The 20,604-nt window shown below is 41.6% G+C and overlaps 1 protein-coding gene across 2 annotated transcripts in view; it reads right to left on the bottom strand.

The window, feature by feature from the left end:
* LOC136873893 (uncharacterized) overlaps window positions 1-20,604 on the bottom strand; it is a 145,434-nt gene that overhangs the window by 98,827 nt on the left and 26,003 nt on the right. The window lies entirely within an intron of this gene.

The following is a 20,604-nucleotide window of genomic DNA, read 5'->3' as shown; positions in this document are numbered from 1 at the left end:
GGGGAAGGCCTAAAAATTAATTCTCAAATATTGTCATTAGTAGTCCTATCTTGATGAAAATCGGTATGCAAAGTCAGAAAATAAGTCGCTATATTTTATTCACGCTGAGTGAAACTGTAGTTTAGGGGAAGGCCTAAAATGTAATTCTCAAATATTTCTTATTAGAAGTGTAATCGATGAATGCTACATAACTAAGGTTATATAGTATTAAATTTCCTATTATTCCTGTCTTATACATTGTTACCGTACTGGCTATGATCACAAAGATATTCATGAATTTGGATTTTTGTTACTAAGTCCATATCAGCGCCGAGTAACGAGAAAATGGGTAAACAGTATTTAATGAAAATCGGTATGTAAAATCGGAGAATAAGAAACTACAGTTTACGGTATAGAATATTTTACAAATCACAGAGTCGAAAGAAAACTAAATGTGTTGGCCTACAATATAGAAAGCTCATAACATTGATCAACAATAACATTACATTGACCATTGTTTGTCGTGATGTGCTTTGTGTCTTCTGTTGCCCCCCACCTCCGGTAGATAGGATTACTGCTGCGTACAGAGTATTTTTTATTTGATTTACGTCGCACCGACATAGATAGGTTTTATGGCGACGATGGGATAGGAAAGGGCTAGGAATGCCTTAGGCCTTAATTAAGGTACAGGCCCAGCATTTGACTGGTGTGAAAGTGGGAAACCACGGAATACCATCTTCAGCGCTGCCTACAATGGGGTTCAAATCCACTATCTCTCGGATGCAAGCTCACAGCTGCGCACCGCTAACCACACGGCCAACTCGCTCAGTCGTACAGAGTGTAACAGAATGCCTGAATATTGATGGGAAGTAGCTGGGGAGTTAGATAACTTTCTTCTTTAGCATGCAATTCCCCTGGTTTATACATTTTCTGATACTACTGGTACGTAACACACTGGATCATCATAGCATTCGGGCTATTCAATCCCTACTCTGAGGCACTGATTGGAATGAACAGTGTGCATATTTAGCGGAATAATGGCAGGTGAGTGTTCATGGCAATCTGCGGCCTGGTCATCCCAGCTCTGGAACTTTGGACTATTAGATTGTCATCGCAATCTAACCGCAGCACTGTTCGTTAAAAGTGATAAAACGTACGGCTTTCCATTTGATCGAGTATTTTATATGATAGCATTGCTTTTAATCGCTACATTCATACTTACGTTTTTTTAATGACCTATGTTGATTTCAGTTAGGAAAACCACAAAGTCAATCTTTCTGAGAATCCCGTAGCGAAGCACGGGTACATCAACTAGTTTGATATAAATATTTACTTCATCAGGAAATAAATTAATTTTGAGTTGCATGGCAATATTTTATTTCTTATCGTATTATATGTCATGTATTTGATAGTTGATGTTCTACCTGCTCAGCATGTGACGAAATTTAACGTATTTTCACGTTTTTAAATCTATTGGAAATGCCGTTATTTATCGAATCGGACTAAACCGGACTATAATTTGATGACAGATTGAGAAGATGTTTCACAGGCACGAGAACTCACAGGTTTGCTGTATTGCGACTGTGTACCATACTCGCTATCGTTCATATCACGTGACATCACAGCGCTCCAGCCAATGAAAGCTTCAACCGCCGGAGTAGCCTACCTTTTATTCTAGTTACTTTGGAGTGTGGTAGTGAAACACTCAACTCCCACGACTTTTGTATCTGTGTGGAGAATCATATTCTTATGTATTGCGTATGGGAGAACAGCAGAGTGCATGATTTGTGGCAAGGGATTCAGCACGTAAGTGGTATGTTCCTAACTGGTATGTTACGAGCTGTCAGTGGAGAGATGGCGTAGAATGACATCAGTAGACGAATAAGTTTTGAAGATAAGTTGGAATTCAAGAGGACAAATTGGGGCAAACCATTGTAAGAAAGAATGACCCTTATTTTCGTCAGTATGTTGTTCAGTCCTCAGCTGTCATAGATGGCTGAAGGGGCGTACTAGGGAAATAAGGAGCGAGGTACTTTTCCGTTCCTTTCCTCACCGAGTAAGCAGTTGCTATTACATATCGGTCTGCCAAGCCCACCGAAATGCATGCACCAACTGACCCTATGAACACAATTTTCACACCATTCATAGCAGTAACTGGCTGCATAAGGAATGGCATTACTAGCATCGCTCATACCTCAGTCACTTTCATATTGTCAAAGCTAAGGATAAGACAGAGACAGGTCAATGAAAGTAACAAAATTGCTCTATCCTATACCGGAAGACATACTGTAGTGCACTGTAAACACTAGGTCCCTCCAGCAAAAGCACTTTCGTCAACATAGGCCCTATTAAATTAAACTACACTTAAGAAAATGGATATTGCAACACCATGAAGGCATTGGTTGTCTGTGTTGATTTTCAAGATATGGAACGATGCCATGTGGGTATGTAAACAATCAAAGTTTCAGACCCATTGGATTGTTGCTACAGGTCTCCCCACGTGATTGGTCGCGGAGGAATCAACTCCAGTATACGGACTCTGGTGTAGCGTAGTTGACTTGCAGTCTGTGCAGTGAAGTGTTCCCCTTCAAGCATGCCTCGACGACAGAGAAGAACACGCTATCAACAACTGTCGCCGTTTGAGAGGGCACGGGTAATTGGGCTGTGTGAGGCTGGATTATCGCTGGACTCTCGCTGCACGTGTTGGCCGACAGGCATCTACGGTACAACATGTATGGCAGCAGTGGTCAAATGAAGGTACCCACACTCGTAGACCTGGCACAGGTCCAGCGCGACAGACAACTGTGAGAGAGGATCGCCGCATCATTCGGATGGCCCGGATGGAACCCCATGCAACAGCAGCGCAAATTCGAGCAGCTGTGGCACCCCACGTTACACAAAAAATAGTTGGTAATCGCCTGTGTGCAGCTGGCTTACGAGCCCGTGTCCCTGCAGAAGGTGTTCCATTGACCCCACAACAGCGACTTGTAAGGCTGGCCTGGTGTCGAGAAAGATCGACGTGGGTCGACGAATGGTATAGGGTCGTCTTTAGTGATGAATCACGCTTCTGTCTTGCCCGCAGTGATCGTCGGAATCGTGTGCGCCGACGTACCGGGGAGAGGGGCCGCCCAGATCTTATTGTCGAGAGGCACACAGGGCCAACACCAAGCATTATGGTCTGTGGAGCTATTGGCTTTAATGTGAAATCACAATTAGTGCTTGTTGAGGGCACTATGACTGCTCGACAGTACGTTGATAGGGTACTCAATCCAGTGGTTGTCCCTATGATGGCGAACATTGCTAATGGGATGTTTCAGCAGGACAATGCCCGGGTTCACACTGCACGCATCTCCAGAGAAGCTCTCCACGACATCACAACCTTAGAATGGCCCGCCAGATCCCCGGACTTCAGTCCTATTTAGCATGTGTGGGACATGATGGGTCGACAACTGGCCAACCGTCCTCAGCCACCCACAACTCTGGAACAACTGACCCGTGCAGTACAGCAAGCATGGGCCACAATTCCTCAGGAAGCGATCCAGGGCCTTATTGACTCCATGCCTCGACGAATTCATCAATGTATTGCAGCTCGTGGTGGGCACATTCTGTATTGATTGTTGTCCAAACTTGCGGTCAGAGGGACCTGAAGGTGTAATCATCGAATCACAACCGAACACTCGTCCTGCATGTTCAATTGCAGCAATGTAGCACCACTCCTTCTGGGTGTTGCAATTTTCATTTTCTTCAGTGTACTTTAATATTCTTGCAAGCAAATTCTTCTGATCTGAACACCTGGTCAGTGGAGATGGTAGCCTAAGGTTTAGCAAATTAAAGTCCGGCTTTGTGGCGAAATGCTTGCCTTTGGTCCGATGAGCCCCGTTCAATTCTCAGAATCGAACTCCTCGTACTCATAATTCCCCTGGCTTGGGGACCGAGTGTTTACCACGTCTTCGCCATTCATTTTATTCTCATTAGGTCACCACCAAGCCTATACAGATTATTATTATTATTATTATTATTATTATTATTATTATTATTATTTTGAATGTTACAGCATTACCAGCATCCATACCCATTGTTCACTGGTTTATTAACTTCCTCGGGAGATCAGTGGCGGTATCCGACCTATTATCACACATTCGATTGCAACCAACCAAAGATAACACTAACCTGAAAGAGTGCAATTCATTTTTGGAGATCTACCTCTATAAAGAAAACTATATTACTCCTGCAACAGTAGGCCCGTAGTGTCTTTCTGGGAGGATGTAGAAGCAAAAGGGAGTGAAATACCAGCACTCTATTATTTATGTAATTGAGTCAGAAGTATAAGGTGAGGAAAAAATGAAATGGCGTATGGCTTTTAGTGCCGGGAGTGTCCGAGGACAAGTTCGACTCGCCAGATGCAGGTCTTTTGATTTGACTACCGTAGGCGACCTGCGCGTCGGGATAAGAGTGAAATGATAATGACGACACATACACCCAGTCCCCGTGCCAGCGAACTTAACCAATTATGGTTAAATTATGGTTAAAATTCCCGACCCTGCCGGGAATCGAACTCGGTACCCCTGTGACCAAAGGACAGCACGCTAACCATTTAGCCATAGAGCCGCACATTCCTACAGATGGTTATTTTCGTTATCTAGTTTGGACTGATGTAGGGCGACCAACGTCTTTCTCAGCATATCTCTCGAACTGCGGAACTTAACATTTCTTCGAACAAAAACCAAGTGAAGTGTTTAATTTATTTCGACGCTGTGCAAGTGTTAGAACATTGTTTAATATTTCAGTAATTGTGTTTTTTTTTTTTTTGCTTTACGTCGCACCGACACAGATAGGTCTTATGGCGACGGTGGGATAGGAAAGGCCTAGGAATGGGAGGAAGCGGCCGTGGCCTTAATTAAGATACAGCCCCAGCATTTGCCTAATGTGAAAATGGGAAACCACGGAAAACCATCTTCAGGGCTGCCGACAGTGGGGCTCGAACCCACTATCTCCCGATTACTGGATACTGGCCGCACTTAAGCGACTGCAGCTATCGAGGTCGGTAACTGTGATGTTTAAAAGCGTTTGAAATATTTCATCGTTATAACACAAGTGTTTACCTATTTCTTGCTATTCAACACTTATGTGTTTCTTAACTAGTGATAAACTTTGAGTACGGTAGGCTGTGTCAATCGTACTGTTAAATTTGAGCGACGTCAACTGATAATCCATTATAGTGTTAATCTTAAGAGGATTCGAACTCATTTCTGAACATATTTGTATATATTTTCTAAATATTCTTCAAGGAATTTATTATTTTACGAGACTCACTGTGCTAAGAGTGACTGACAAGTTATTATTTATTTCATCGCTATTAACAGTGTCTTACGGATAAACTCTTTAATAGCTCTTTTTATGTGTCAAGTGCGACAGTTTTTTTTTTTTTTTTTTTTTTTTTCGTTGTGGCATGTAACCACAGACAGTGTATTGCAAGTGAACTGTGTTTAGTTTCATCATTTTCAGTGGTAAATATCCATGAACTGTGTTCCATAATTTCGTTTCTTAAGTCAATGCTATCCGCATTTTCAACTTTAACATAATGAAGTGATATTAATTAATTTCTATCTTCAAGTGTCAAGTGAAGTTTATCGGCATATTTCAAACACGTAGTTTGTCCGCCTACGTAAATTAAAGGCAGTATTTTGCAATTTTTGGTGACAACTGATTGTGAACGTGTCGGGGACCTGCACGACTGTGAACACTCGTATAAAGCTCAACCACGAGTGATTACCCCGCATCAAGATCGCCGTAGACCTCCGAGGAATTCGAGGCACGGGTTCGATTCCATAGTGGCGAAAGGACTTGGGAGCACGAGTCCAGTTCCATGATGGCGAGAGGATCCTGGAGTGCGAGTCCAGTTCCATGATGGCGAGAGGATCCTGGAGTACGAGTCCAGTTCCATGGTGACGAGAGGATCCTGGAGTACGAGTCCAGTTCCATGATGGCGAGAGGATCCTGGAGTACGAGTCCAGTTCCATGATGGCGAGAGGATCCTGGAGTACGAGTCCAGTTCCATGATGGCGAGAGGATCCTGGAGTACGAGTCCAGTTCCATGATGGCGAGAGGATCCTGGAGTACGAGTCCAGTTCCATGATGGCGAGAGGATCCTGGAGTACGAGTCCAGTTCCATGATGGCGAGAGGATCCTGGAGTACGAGTCCAGTTCCATGATGGCGAGAGGATCCTGGAGTACGAGTCCAATTCCATGGTGACGAGAGGATCCTGGAGTACGAGTCCAATTCCATGGTGACGAGAGGATCCTGGAGTACGAGTCCAGTTCCATGATGACGAGAGGATCCTGGAGTACGAGTCCAATTCCATGGTGACGAGAGGATCCTGGAGTACGAGTCCAATTCCATGATGGCGAGAGGATCCTGGAGTACGAGTCCAATTCCATGATGGCGAGAGGATCCTGGAGTACGAGTCCAATTCCATGGTGACGAGAGGATCCTGGAGTACGAGTCCAATTCCATGATGGCGAGAGGATCCTGGAGTACGAGTCCAATTCCATGATGGCGAGAGGATCCTGGAGTACGAGTCCAGTTCCATGGTGACGAGAGGATCCTGGAGTACGAGTCCAGTTCCATGATGGCGAGAGGATCCTGGAGTACGAGTCCAGTTCCATGATGGCGAGAGGATCCTGGAGTACGAGTCCAGTTCCATGATGGCGAGAGGATCCTGGAGTACGAGTCCAGTTCCATGATGGTGAGAGGATCCTGGAGTACGAGTCCAATTCCATGGTGACGAGAGGATCCTGGAGTACGAGTCCAATTCCATGGTGACGAGAGGATCCTGGAGTACGAGTCCAATTCCATGGTGACGAGAGGATCCTGGAGTACGAGTCCAGTTCCATGATGGTGAGAGGATCCTGGAGTACGAATCCAATTCCATGATGGCGAGAGGATCCTGGAGTACGAGTCCAATTCCATGGTGACGAGAGGATCCTGGAGTACGAGTCCAATTCCATGGTGACGAGAGGATCCTGGAGTACGAGTCCAATTCCATGGTGACGAGAGGATCCTGGAGTACGAATCCAATTCCATGGTGACGAGAGGATCCTGGAGTACGAGTCCAGTTCCATGATGGTGAGAGGATCCTGGAGTACGAATCCAATTCCATGATGGCGAGAGGATCCTGGAGTACGAGTCCAATTCCATGGTGACGAGAGGATCTTGGAGTACGAGTCCAATTCCATGGTGACGAGAGGATCCTGGAGTACGAATCCAATTCCATGGTGACGAGAGGATCTTGGAGTACGAGTTGCCTTGAGAACCATTCGAGAAAACGATTCGGGAGATGGCGGTTCACTGCACCAAGGTGATATTAATTTCAACTTGCCAATATTTTGAATAAACGGACTATTCAAAGTACATCTTCACTTATTGTAGATAGAACATATCCTCCTGTATCAAGCTCTAGCTATTTTTGCCTAGGAAGCACGGGCTATCTTTTACTGGCACAATATATATATATATGTATGTATGTGTGTATGTATGCATGTATGTACTGTATTGTACCAGGAAAAGTTCGGGGCGTAAGGCATGAGAAGGATCTCAGGTAGTGGAAGTGGGTTTTTGGAGCCGGTACAGAGCAGGATAGACTCGCAGGGCGAATAATAGATGGTTATACCTTTTTCAAACAATTTATTAATAATGTTAATTAATCCACCACCCTGCAATGTTGATATAGGATTCAAATAATATGTCGAAATCAAAAGGGTTAACGTACATCTTCTTGAATGCAATTTGTGAAAATAAATAAATCTCACAGATCCTATAGTCTTTTGCGAAAACACAACGTGTCAGTTTTTCACCTAAAGTCTTTCTAAGTATTATGACATGACATGAACACATTTATAATTGAAAATAAGAATTTGAACTTCTGTTGAGAGTTTTTCAGTTTGTTAGCCTTGAAACATAGAACACTTGAAACTCCTAAAGTCTTTCTTCTGTGAAATAGATTTTGAAAATAGATTTATCATTAAAAGATGAATTTTGAGTAATGATGGAGAACTACGAAGTATCGTCACACGCAGCACTGGGTAAACCACTGTTCAAGATTGGTAAGAAAAAAAAAGTCAGTCAGTTTGTGACTACTCACTTAATAAAGAAAATTTGGCTTACAAATACTGATGAGAATCTGGAACATTCCGCGGGTGCGGATGATGACTCGAACTTGAAGTTCCACGAAGAAACCATGTTGACGTCATAGATGAAATGATGTTGAAGGTAGCTGGCTCTTGTAAAATTTTCTCAAGATTTCTGCTGCTCGCGGACATGATTTTAACACACGGAACATGCAAGTAGTATTGACAGATGCTATCGTTCACTGTTAAACACAGTCCAATTCGTATGTTAATTTTAGGACGTCAATTGAATGATCACAGTCCTTGTTGCAAAAAAAAAACAACACTATTTTAAATCGTCATTGAGAACGTCCAACACAGTGCAAATACGTAATATTTCTCATTACCGTCTCTGACCACAGTCTTTGAATCGTTATCCTGACAGATAACACTGATTCTCTAATGTTGATAGAACTATATAATTTTAGAAAAGGTTCTTAACTTTCACTAAGTTTATCACTGTAACACGTCATGTCCTAATATGGCACATAAATAAAGAGGCACAGTCCAAGGATGTGCTATGTTAGAAAATAAGTTCTAGAGTAGTTAGAGTTACTGTACACGACAGTTTCTGTTGGTAATTTAATATTGTGTGAAATTAATTAAGTCCACACGTCATGTTCTAGTTTGTGAATGTCCACCATATAACTTCGAACTTCACTGATTTCGTACATGTTATACTTCGAAATGTCTGTAAATTATATCGTAGTCACGGCACAATAGACTACTTACGGTGCGACGTCCTTTTTCAAGTACGATGGCGATTTACTATCCCGTAATTTCGTCTCCGCGAAACACGACGGAAAGTACTGTCTTCGAGACTGTACGAACATACTATGCGAGGGCCAGTCTCCCCTCTCTCTTACTCATACACATACTACACTGCTAGACTGGACTGCTTGCAATGAACTGAACTCAACTCAACACCACCACCTATTAACCTTGACCCAGTGGCATATATAGCTGGCGCTGGGAGGGGTAGTTTCTCTCGGCCATGTGACCGTGAGTGCGTAATTTCTGTTAGATTTTAAATCATCATAACTCAGCAACCATGGGATGGATTAATTTGAAATTCACAGGGATTAATTTTTATGACGTCCGCTACAATTTAGCGTGTGTTCCATTAAAATTGGTACAGGCATTGAAAACTTGCGAAAAGAAAGATATTTTCAAGAAATATCTCTAGGGGAGGTGAGCTTTGAACGATAGGTGACGTCACTTGACTCCGCCTAGCGCACTCGTGGAGTCTGGTACATACTGGAACATTCTTTTACTTAGATGTTCATACGTCGGACGGATCTTATATGCTGGAACAACATTTCTTTTGATAACTATGGACCAGGACCTAGGCTTTCCTGGTACAGTATGTATGTATTGAAACGGGAATGCCACGACGACATTCTCCGTCAAAGTATTGAACCATATAGTCATATGCTTCAGATACATAATTATAATTATTGCATAACATTGTGAGCTCATTGCGCAACATGGCATTGTGTGGGAGTCGGTTGGAAGACGGTTGGATTCCGGACCGCGCTAATACAAGAGACCAGCCAGCACATAGCTTTAACAACGATATTTTTAAAAATTTGAACGATGTTGTTGGGGAGAGCCGCTGCCGTACCCTTTTATCCGGCGAGTTTCGAACTCAGCCAATTACGAGCTAGTAGGAGGACTCTGCGCGCTACCGCGCCACGACATCAGGACAACCAACTTTCTTACAGCACGTTTAAACTAGTAATATTTATGAAATAAATCTGTCATTGCACCGATATTCCACAGTTCTGATGTGTCCAGGAAGACAGAGGTAATTTTTCTAATGCCTGTAGATACAATTTGGTGTCTACTTAAGGTTAATGTGAATATTTCGTACGGTATTGTCAACGGCTCCTCATTCACACTCAAGCGGCGGTTCAACTGACATTGAATTCATCAAAGGGGACTCCCCAAGTTCAAATGAATGTGTGCCGATATTTAAAAGCCCGAGTAGAGGGAGAGCGTCACTCACTCTTATGCTGATTCTCATTCTGGTTATGTTCGTTGTTGCTACATGTTCGCTCACCGAGATCGTAGTTTGCCGAGGACGCTTTGTTCTTATTACTTGTGAACTGAGTCAGTGCCACATACCCGCGACGGCATAATTGTAACTGAGATTTTTCTGTGCTGTGTTTTATAATCCGATCCGGGAGTGTTAACAGTTTGAGTAAAATAAGGTAATTACCTCTACCAGTACCGGTCGTTATAGTGACGCCAAGTGCGAATTTGGCGCGTGAGATATCTAACGCTGAAAAGACGGTAATGAACGGTATTATCCGCTAATGCCTAAAACTCTTCAGACTAATTAACGACAGTGTAATCAAATAACTATAACGGTTCGCGTCCGTGGTCGCGTGAACTTTCGTATCCGCATGTGCCGTAGTGCTGCGAGAAGGCCTGATTGTGTCCGGACCATTGTGTCCTTAAATTAATGGTGAGCGGGACGGATTAATTTTCGCTCACAGGCTGTAGCCATTTAACGGCCAAGCATTAAGGGCGCGATCCAGGCACACATGAGCCACGAGCGGGGAAGAAGAAGAACCTAAATCATCTACTTTGCAGGAGCTTCACCAACCCAGAATCATGGAGGCAGCACCAAGGGTCGATGGAGTGACTTCGTGCATCCTGGAGATTGACGTGAACATAGCCTAAGTTCGTGGTGACAGGTGGTGATTAACGTTTTAAGAGGAAGTACAACTAGGCAACCATCCTCTATATAACGCTAATCAGAGGGAAAATGTGGAAGGGATCCGACACTTCAAAAAATGAAGATATAGGCCAAAGAAAGACAAGGGCCACGAAGGGCGTGAAAATGAAAGACTCCCTAGCCCTCCCAAACCTAATAGCGTCCGGGTCGGAAAAGAACATGAGTTGACCAAGAGAGGTCGGATAGGATAGATAAAAGTGAGGAGCCTGGCACAAGTAAGTGGAAGCAATGCCAGGACTCAGCTGAGGGCCCCGTGGTCGCCACCCCACGCTCCAAAGTTCAGAGCCCCTGGGGCCCCTTTTAATCGCCTCTTACGACAGGCAGGGGATACCGTGGGTGTTATTCTACCACCCCTACCCACAGGGGGTTTCGTGGTGACACTGTGGCCATGTGATAGTTACGAATGCTGAGATCGTCGCAAGCTAAGTTTTAATGTCCACATATTAGCTTGCCTGGGGTAGTAGTTACACACTAGTTCAGATCTGTTGTAAATAAGTAATTTAAAGTTAATTATCAGCCAGATGGCACTGATTTGCATTCGGTTATTTAAATAGAAATGTGTCCTGAGCTGTGTGCATGTTTGTGTTTTCTTTATCATTTTTCAGTTAGTTAGATGGGCTTAAGGATATGCCAGTGTATATATAGGGGTCTTTGTTTGTGTTTTAATGTATTCCATTTGTGTAGTAAATATTCAAGATGTGGTCTTTGTTTTTATAGGCAACACGCCAGTAGTTATCGTATGTGAAAATAAGTTCAGAGCTGTAGTCTCTATTTCTATTTTTATGTAATGCATGGGAATTTAAGGAGTAATCATGAAGCGGAATCAAGGAGACACTCGACGTTGTCTAGTTAGAGTCTTTACTATGCAAGGAAGGCGGGACAGACGAGACTGACGAACAGCTGATTTAATGTATAAGATGCCAGATGAATGCGCAACTATTGATGACCGAAACGGGGGAGGAGCCTACAGTCAGCTGTTTCCAATATGGCGGCGAGATAGTGACGGGAAATAAACACGACAGTGATCGGGTGTGCGTCTGTAGGATTTATTAAGTGTTCGAAATGTCTTTGGTGTCGTATGCGCAACTGTTGAGAGTTGTCGGAGATTTCACGCGTCCATTAGTGGAAGGGGAAAAAATATTCAAGCGTAATTACTTGATATGTGTAGGTAAAAAGTTTGAAACAGAAGATGAAACTGGTGTTGTAGCGTTGTGTTTACAATCATCCCACATCGATTCAAAACTCCACAAAGTTAATGTTGTCTTGAACAAAGGGAGTGAAAATGTGAAGTGCAACCGTACATGTAAAGCGGGTTTGTCAGAGAAATGTTACCGTTGACACGCTAATGCACCTTAACAGTTAAGCTACTGTAATTTTCCACTATTAGAGGTTATGGAGTAATTTCTTGTTGATTTGGTCCATGCCAAAGCCTTAGCCAGGTGACGGGGAGTTACCTGTCTTGTAAACTGTAATCTTGGGGAAGAAATGAAATAATAATTCTACTAAGTAAATGTTGTAAAGCAAATAAATCCTAGGCTTTATACAGGCTTGTGTTGGAACAGCCCACATCCTAATCTTAATATTCTTCCATTTTTACCACCAGCACAAAAGTTAGAACTTAGAACCGACAATAATAAGTATAAAAATTATAACTACCTACAGAATATGCAGAGCAAAGTTTGAAAATTATAATTAAAGAATACTATAACCTCTACAGTCACAGCTGTTTGGGGTTGAAGAATACTTGGTTTGTCCAATTCTACCAAATAATTAGGTTATGGCTTCTAATTTATGATGACCGGGCGAGTTGGCCGTGCGGTTAGGAGCGTGCAGCTGTGAGCTCGCATCCGGGAGATAGTGGGTTCGAACCCCACTGTCGGCAGCCCTGAAGATGGTTTTCCGTGGTTTCCCAAATGCTGGGGCTGTACCTTAATTAAGGCCACGGCCGCTTCCTTCCCATTCCTAGACCTTTCCTGTCCCATCGTCGTCATAAGACCTATCTGTGTCGGTGTGACGTAAAACAAATAGCAAAAAAAGCTAATTTATGATGGCAAAATACTACGTATTTTCTTTCATTGAAAGAAGTATTTTATGGACAATTCAAATGCAGTGCTTAATTACTACCAGTTAAAGATATTACTCACACGTAAATAGTTAATTTACTGTCTGCTGTTACACATATGAAGAAGTTTACAAAGAGCGGATTACATTCTATGTGCGGCACAGAAGTGTTAGGCTACAAGTTTATCAGTATTTTTGATGTAGCTAAATCTTTGTGAATACAAATTAGAGACAATAACTATCAATGAGTACAATAAACAGTACCGGTACCTACGCTGTGGAAAGAAGTCGTCTTCACGAGTATGCAGACTGCACACTGTCATGTATCGCGTAACGCGTTTTCCAATTGACAGCGCGGAAGCCCATCTTTCTCTCTGAACTTTTTGTACAGGAAAGTAGTGAAGAGATTTCGCACCCGTTTTATAAAATTTGCAACCGTATACAGAGCAGTACCACCTCAAATTGGCAATTTTCTTTCTGTTTCCATCACGACGTCAATGCTTCGCCATGTAAATAAAGCTCACCAGTCACTATGTTGCAGCTTCAACATTCTACCGCGTGGCTGCGCCATCCAACTTTTCTGACGTCAATAGAGGTTTTCGAACCTAGTGATGGTTAGAATAAGGCTCGAGGAACCATGAGTACAGTTATGAATAGTGATAGACTGTGATATTCAAAGGAGGTTAGAGATGCCCATAATTATGACCTGAGGAGAGTCATGAACCCGCGTATCGCCAAGTGAATGGACGGAATTGGTCTCAGAATTTATGGATAATGATGTGTGTACTCAAATGAAAGAGGATGAAGCCCTTATTGTCATGCGATTGATTATTTTAGTGAGTTGAGACCGCGGAATATTTTATGAGAGGAGCAGTGTTGGAATTGCAAGTGTTGAGGGAGAATACACTTGTCGCCGGGTGAAGTCTAGCAGGCAGCGGCAAGCCCCTTTTGTGCGTAGTTGAATGAACCAGCTCAAGGCTGTCTCATATTCGGGTTTCGTTCGGTCCGTTAGCCCAGCTCTCCTTGACAACTATATAGGGGGTGTTTACAGGTCACAGCTGATCGAGAGAGTGAAGGTAGGACGGCAGAGATATGCCCTGTGTCTTACGTTTAGACGCAAGCCTTGCGTCTATCTGCTATTGGGAGATCCCAATGATCACATGGGAAGAAGATGTGCATATATTATGTTTTGTTTTTCAGGATCCCATGCGTGCTATTTCATTTGTATGTAATTATTTCCAGCCTTCCTGGATTTATCTGTGAATTTTGAGTGATTTTGATGGCTGATTTTTGCATTTGTTTCTTTTTTTAAATGTTTGTGTCGATGTTATCAGCATTGAATAAGATATGTTGTTTAATTACCTCGATGGCTAAATAGGGGTCGGTGGCAATTTATGCCATTCAATTTGCGTACGGGCGGCCGTACTTTAGAATCAGTGTAGATGTAAGCCTTTTGCAGCACAGGACCAGCGTTGTTATTGAATTGTTATCCTTTATTAATGATGTAAATACGTATATATTGGATCAGATACTAGTGTGATTAACTAACTACCGCGGATATATAAAGACACTGTACAAGCGAATCCCTACGGAATTAGGACATTGAAGCGAACTTTGAGTCGATCTAATTTCATTGTGTAACCATCCGAAGTCACTCCCAAGTCGTGTGTTCCTTTTAGGCGGGCCGTGAGCCGTTTGTAATTAATTTTATTGTGTAAATGTAATGGACATGTGCGCGGCACATTTTTCTTTGTCTTATTGGCCATTTGGCTTCTTATGTTGTCAATTCGTTTTGTTTATTATGAATGGTATTAATGTCTTAGATTAATAAATCCATTTTACCCAATTTCTTTCTCTTATTCACGAGATTTATGTACCTGTATTCCTGTCAATATACCCATGGTATTCACCTCATGGAGAGGTTAGATTTATTAGCTTAGCCCACATTGTTATCAGAACAGTAACCACGCGCTCTACCGACTGACTCCGGCTAATTTGAAGACAGGGACGGTACAGTATTTCCAACGTAACTCGTGCTAACACCCGTCTGGAGGAGTGGGAGGTGGGAATTATAGGGACATATAGGCCTGGAAGAGAGGAAAGAGACATGAAAATTTGAGAAAATAATGTATTATACTCATAAAAACAACAATGATATGGTAATAATTGGAGGAGATCTAAACTTGCCTAAAGTTGAATGGAATGGAGCTGCAAGTGAAGACCATGAACAGAAACTGGCAAATAAGTTAATTTGGGAGGGAGGATTTACATAAGTGGTACAAGAACCGACTCGTCTCAACAACTTGCTAGATGTATTCTTGGTTAAACCATGAACAATTGTTGATAAAACTGAGGTAATTGAAGGAATAGGTGACCATAAGGCTGTAATAATGGATGTAGGACTTGTACCAAAAATTCTTAAGAGGGTCACACAAGACAAGAAATTATACAGAAAAACTAAAGTGATGAATTTGGGACTTACCTTAAATCACAATTCAGTTGTTGGATAAGTGAAGGGAGTAATGTGGATACACTTTGGGCTAAACTTAAAGGAATCATTGCATCCGGGAGATAGTAGGTTCGAATCCCACTATCGGCAGCCCTGAAAATGGTTTTCCGTGGTTTCCCATTTTCACACCAGGCAAATGCTGGGGCTGTACCTTAATTAAGGCCACGGCCGCTTCCTTCCAACTCCTAAGCCTTTCCTATTCCATCGTCGCCATAAGACCTATCTGTGTCGGCGCGACGTAAAACCCCTAGCAAAAAAAAAAAAAAAAAAAAAAAAAAAGGAATCATTTGGGAAGGAGAGAAGAGATTTTTACCTGTTAAGAAGGGTAAAATGACCTCAGACCCTGTTTATTATAGAAGGGAAATAAGGAAATTAAAAAGAAAATGTAGAATAGTAAACAGGAAAATCAAAGAGGGTAGGGACAATAGAGAAACTAGAAAACAGCTAATGAGGGAACTGAATAGAGTGAAAAAGGAAGCAAAAGAGAAATATATGAATGGCATACTTCAAGAGGGTAATGACCACAAAGGGAAATGGAAAAAAGATGTATTCATATATTAGGAATCAAAAAGGGAAAGGAATCCAAATTCCTACAATGGTGGGAGAAGGGGGTGAACACTATTCAACAGATCCTGAGAAAGCAAATCTATTTAGTAGGGAATTCAGAGATTCAGTAGAAGATTGTCAGGAGTCGGAAACAGTAACAGAAGATAGAGAGGGAGAGACACATAGGGAAACAAGAAGCTTCTCATTCACAAATGAAGATATTTTCAGAGAAATCCAACTGCTTCAACAAGGAAAAGCAGCAGGAAGTGATAAAATTACTGGGGAGATATTAAAGACAATGGGGTGGTACATAGTGCCTTATGTAAAATTTCTCTTTGACTATGTCATAAATAATAGTGTAATACCAAAATAATGGAAAGAATCTATAATAATACCAATTTATAAAGGAAAGGGTGATAAAAGGAAACCAGAGAACTACAGACCAATCAGTCTGACCAGTATAGTTTGTAAAATACTGGAGAGTTTAATAGCAAAGTACATCAGAGGGATATGTGATGATAAAAATTGGTTCATGAGGAACCAGTATGGATTTAGAAAGAAATTTTCTAGTGAGGCACAACTGGTGGGATTTCAGCAGAACATATCAGATCAGTTGGATTCAGGAGGCCAGTTAGATTGCATAGCCATAGATCTTTCCAAAGCCTTTGATAGAGTGGAACATGGAATATTATTTTAAAAAATTGAGGGAATAGGATTAGACGTAAGGGTTATACGTTGGATAAGAACATTTCTAAATTCAAGGGTTCAGAAAGTCAAAGTAGGAAATAATATATCACAGGAAGAGAAAGTTTGGAATGGAATCGCACAGGGTAGTATAATTGGTCCGTTACTTTTCTTAATATACACAAATGATTTAGGGAACAATATAACATCGAAAATAAGATTGTATGCAGATGATATAATTGTTTATAGGGAAATAAATAACATAGAGGATTGTTCAGAATTACAAAGGGACCTTGAAAGTATCCAACAGTGGGTTGAAGAAAATACTATGAAGGTTAATGGAGGCAAATCAACTGTTACAACATTTACAAACAGGAGCTTTAAAACTGAATTTGAATATACTTTGGATGAGGTAGTTATCCCAAAAGATGGCAAGTGCAAATACTTAGGTGTGAGATTTGAAAGTAATTTGCACTGGAAGGGTCATGTTGATGACATTGTTGGGAAAGCATACAGATCATTACATGTCATAATGAGGCTACTTAAAGGATGCAACAAAGAATTAAAAGAAAAAAGTTACTTAAGTATGGTTCGTCCATTATTGGAATATGCAAACAGTGTTTGGGATCCTCACCAAGAATACCTAATAAAATAAATAGATAGTGTGCAGAGGAAAGCAGCAAGATTTGTAACAGGGGATTTCAGGAGAAACAGTAATGTATCAGAAATGTTAGAGGAACTTGGGTGGAAAACTTTAAGTAAGAGAAGGGAGAAAACTAGGCTTATAGGATTATATAGAGCCTATACAGGAGAAGGAGCATGGGGAGAAATCCGTAAGAGGCTTCAGTTGGAAAAAAACTATATTGGCAGAACTGACCACAAGTATAGAATTAGAAGGAATTTTAGCAGAAGCAACTGGGGTAAATTTTCATTCATTGGGAAGGGTGTGAAGGAGTGGTACAGTTTACCAGGGGTAGTGTTTGATCCTTTTCCAAAATCTGTACAGGTATTCAAAAAGAGAATAAACAGCAACAGGGAAAATAAATGAAATGTTAGAGGGCATTCGACCAGTGCAGGCTGTTGTAAATAAAAAAATGTATGTTAAAAAAAATTCATTCCATACTCTGGTCCATGGAGTTTGGACAGCCAAAGTAGGGGACTGCCTGTAGGGGTGAAGTACAGTGGGGACTTCGAGGGCCCTGGGACCGCTACGGTAGCTGTGAAGGCCCTTCAGGAACTCTGAAAATTGGTGGCAAAAGGGGGCTCTGGTTAAGACGCAGCAGGTCGTTATGCTACTTAGGTTCCAAAATGGGTAAAAAAAAAAAGTAAATAAATGCAATGTAAATTTTAATCTTATACCAGTTGCATAGTATTTTTTGAAGTAATTCCACATACTGTATATGAGTTGACTATGTTTTTAAGTATAGGAGATATTATAAGTAGAATTTTGTAAACAATACAAATTTATTAAGGATGATCTGTTTGTTTAATAGAAAAAAATTGTTAGCATAAATTGTATACTATTGTATTCTAGAAAAATGTTTTTTCTTCTCTTGTTAATTTAAAATTTAGTGCTTAACAATAATGTATTTTAGTGTACCATTTGCCACCGAAGTAGACACCTCATTTGCAAATGAAGATTTTGATCTGACCGTAAAATTAGGCCCTGTGTAGTTAGACCCCTCCATGAGGGTAAGCATGCTCTCTTATGTGAATCCCCATTGCCCTACTACTGAAGATGGTGGTGGGAAAATCCGCAAATCCCCATTGCCCTACTACACAAGATGGCGTCGGGAAGGGAATCTGGCCGTAAAAGTGAGGTTAGGCGCCTCTATGAGGTTAGGCTTTCTCTCTTACCCGAATCCACGTTGCTCAACTACTCAAGATGGCGTCGCGAGTATCCCCATTGCCCTACTAATCAGGATGGCGTCGGGAAGGGCATCTAGCCGTAAAAGTGAGGTTAGGCCCCTCCAAGATGGCGAGTGTTGACGTCGGAAAGGGTATTTGGCCGTAAAAGTGAGGTTAGGCCCCTCCAAGATGGTGACTGTGAGGATAGACTTGCTTTCGTACGCAAAATATGGCGCCGGGAAGGGTATCTGTCCGTAAACCTGGGCTCTGTGAAGTTAGGCCCCCAAAGATGGCCACTGTGGGGTTAGGCTTGCTCTCGTACGCAAAATCCGCGAACGTACATTGCCCTACTAAGTACTCAACTAGGGGTCAATGACCTCAGCAGCAAACGTACATTGCCCCTCTACTAGGGGTCAATGAGGTCGGGTGCTGACCCCGTACAAAAATCCTAACACGGTGTTTTAGAATCCCCCTGCCCTACTACTGTCACGCAGTACTAATAGCTTCCCGCTCTCCTTACGCGTAATTAGGGCTCCTGCTTTCGAATGCGCGCAGCGTCGTTCGTGTCCCGGACGGGGAATAAAATGCTATTTACACTCAAATATGTCATAATTGATGCAGAAAACGACCCATATATAACACTAGGCTTCCCGACATGTCTGATAACGTGGTATTGAACGATTTGAATATGTACCCGTTCTTCGCGCGGGAATTGATAATCGATTTCACTATTCCTTAATGAATTTATGCGAAGCTTGTATTCAAACGTTTAATACGGCATGTTATACTGATGTTCTTCTACGAAAGCACGTGGAAGTAATGTGAAGTACGATAAAGCTGAGCAAAGTGGAGATAGAATGCGGTAATTCACAAAGTTTATTGAACGATATAGTTCTTGGTCCGAAGTTGTGCGTATTTCTCCTTATTTGTTGGTTACATATTGTTGTTCATCTGAAACGAGTGTGGCACTGTTGCTGAAGAATCTTGAAAGCAATCGTTGAGGATAACCTCCCATATTCCCTCTTCTATCGAAAAGAGTAACATGGCTCTATAGTTCAAACCTTTCATCCCAACTTGAAATAACATGGCAGCCTGTAAAAGAGCATTAATGATAATTCCCTTGTTTTCCTCCTATCGTAAAGGTGCACATGAGAAAAAAAATATATTAGAAATTGATTTCTCTTAAGGCTGGTAGTTCTCCATTAAGGCTGGTCATGTATATTTTGTGAGAGAGTAAAATCACTGTTACGACTTCCAATAAACGCCCAAAGCAATCCGGGATTTAGAAATAATATTGACCCTAATACCTACCCAAGGTCAGATATAATAAGGTTTGGTAGAAATATATACAGCAGTTTCCCAGTTATAAGAACTCAACAAACGGACGAACAGACAAATCGACAAAAATGCTGAAAAATAAAGTCACTCGAAGTTAGACTGAAAAACGGTCCGTTAATGATATCTCCCGTATTAATCTTTGTATGGAAATGATGCACATGAGAAAAAATTTTAGAAATCGATTTCCATTAAGGCAGGTAGATTTCCATTTTAGTCGTGTATATTTTGTGGGAGTGTAAAGTCAAGGTTCCGGTTTCGTATAAACCTCCAGGCAATTCAGGGAATTAGAAAGAATATTGACTCTAAAACCTACCCAAGGACAGGTGGATTCTAAATATGAAGTTTGGTAGAAATATATCCAGTAGCTTTCAATTTATAAGAACTCAAACAAACAGACAAATAGACACCAAAGCTAAGAAATATGTAGATGGTCATAATCACACCTGAAACGCATATCTGAATGAAAAATTTGCCTAAATAGTCAATGTACAGACACACGTTCCTTACGATTTTATTTGTATAAATAGATAAGGAATCTGCTCCACGTACACCTTTTGGTCTATGTCCACTGGACTTTGCCTGTAAAACCGTCCGTTTATTATACCGTTATCTCCCTTATTAATCACCCTATCGAAATAGTGCACTTGAGGAAAAAGTTTTAGAAATGGATTTACGTCAAGGTTGGTGGATTTCCATCCAGGTTGGTCTGGTATATTTTGTGGGAGAGTAA

This window comes from Anabrus simplex, chromosome 5 (assembly GCF_040414725.1).
Source record: "Anabrus simplex isolate iqAnaSimp1 chromosome 5, ASM4041472v1, whole genome shotgun sequence".
Lineage (NCBI taxonomy): Eukaryota > Metazoa > Arthropoda > Insecta > Orthoptera > Tettigoniidae > Anabrus > Anabrus simplex.
The sequence above is the reverse complement of the archived record's forward strand: the minus strand, read 5'-3'. Positions and strand labels throughout refer to the sequence as shown.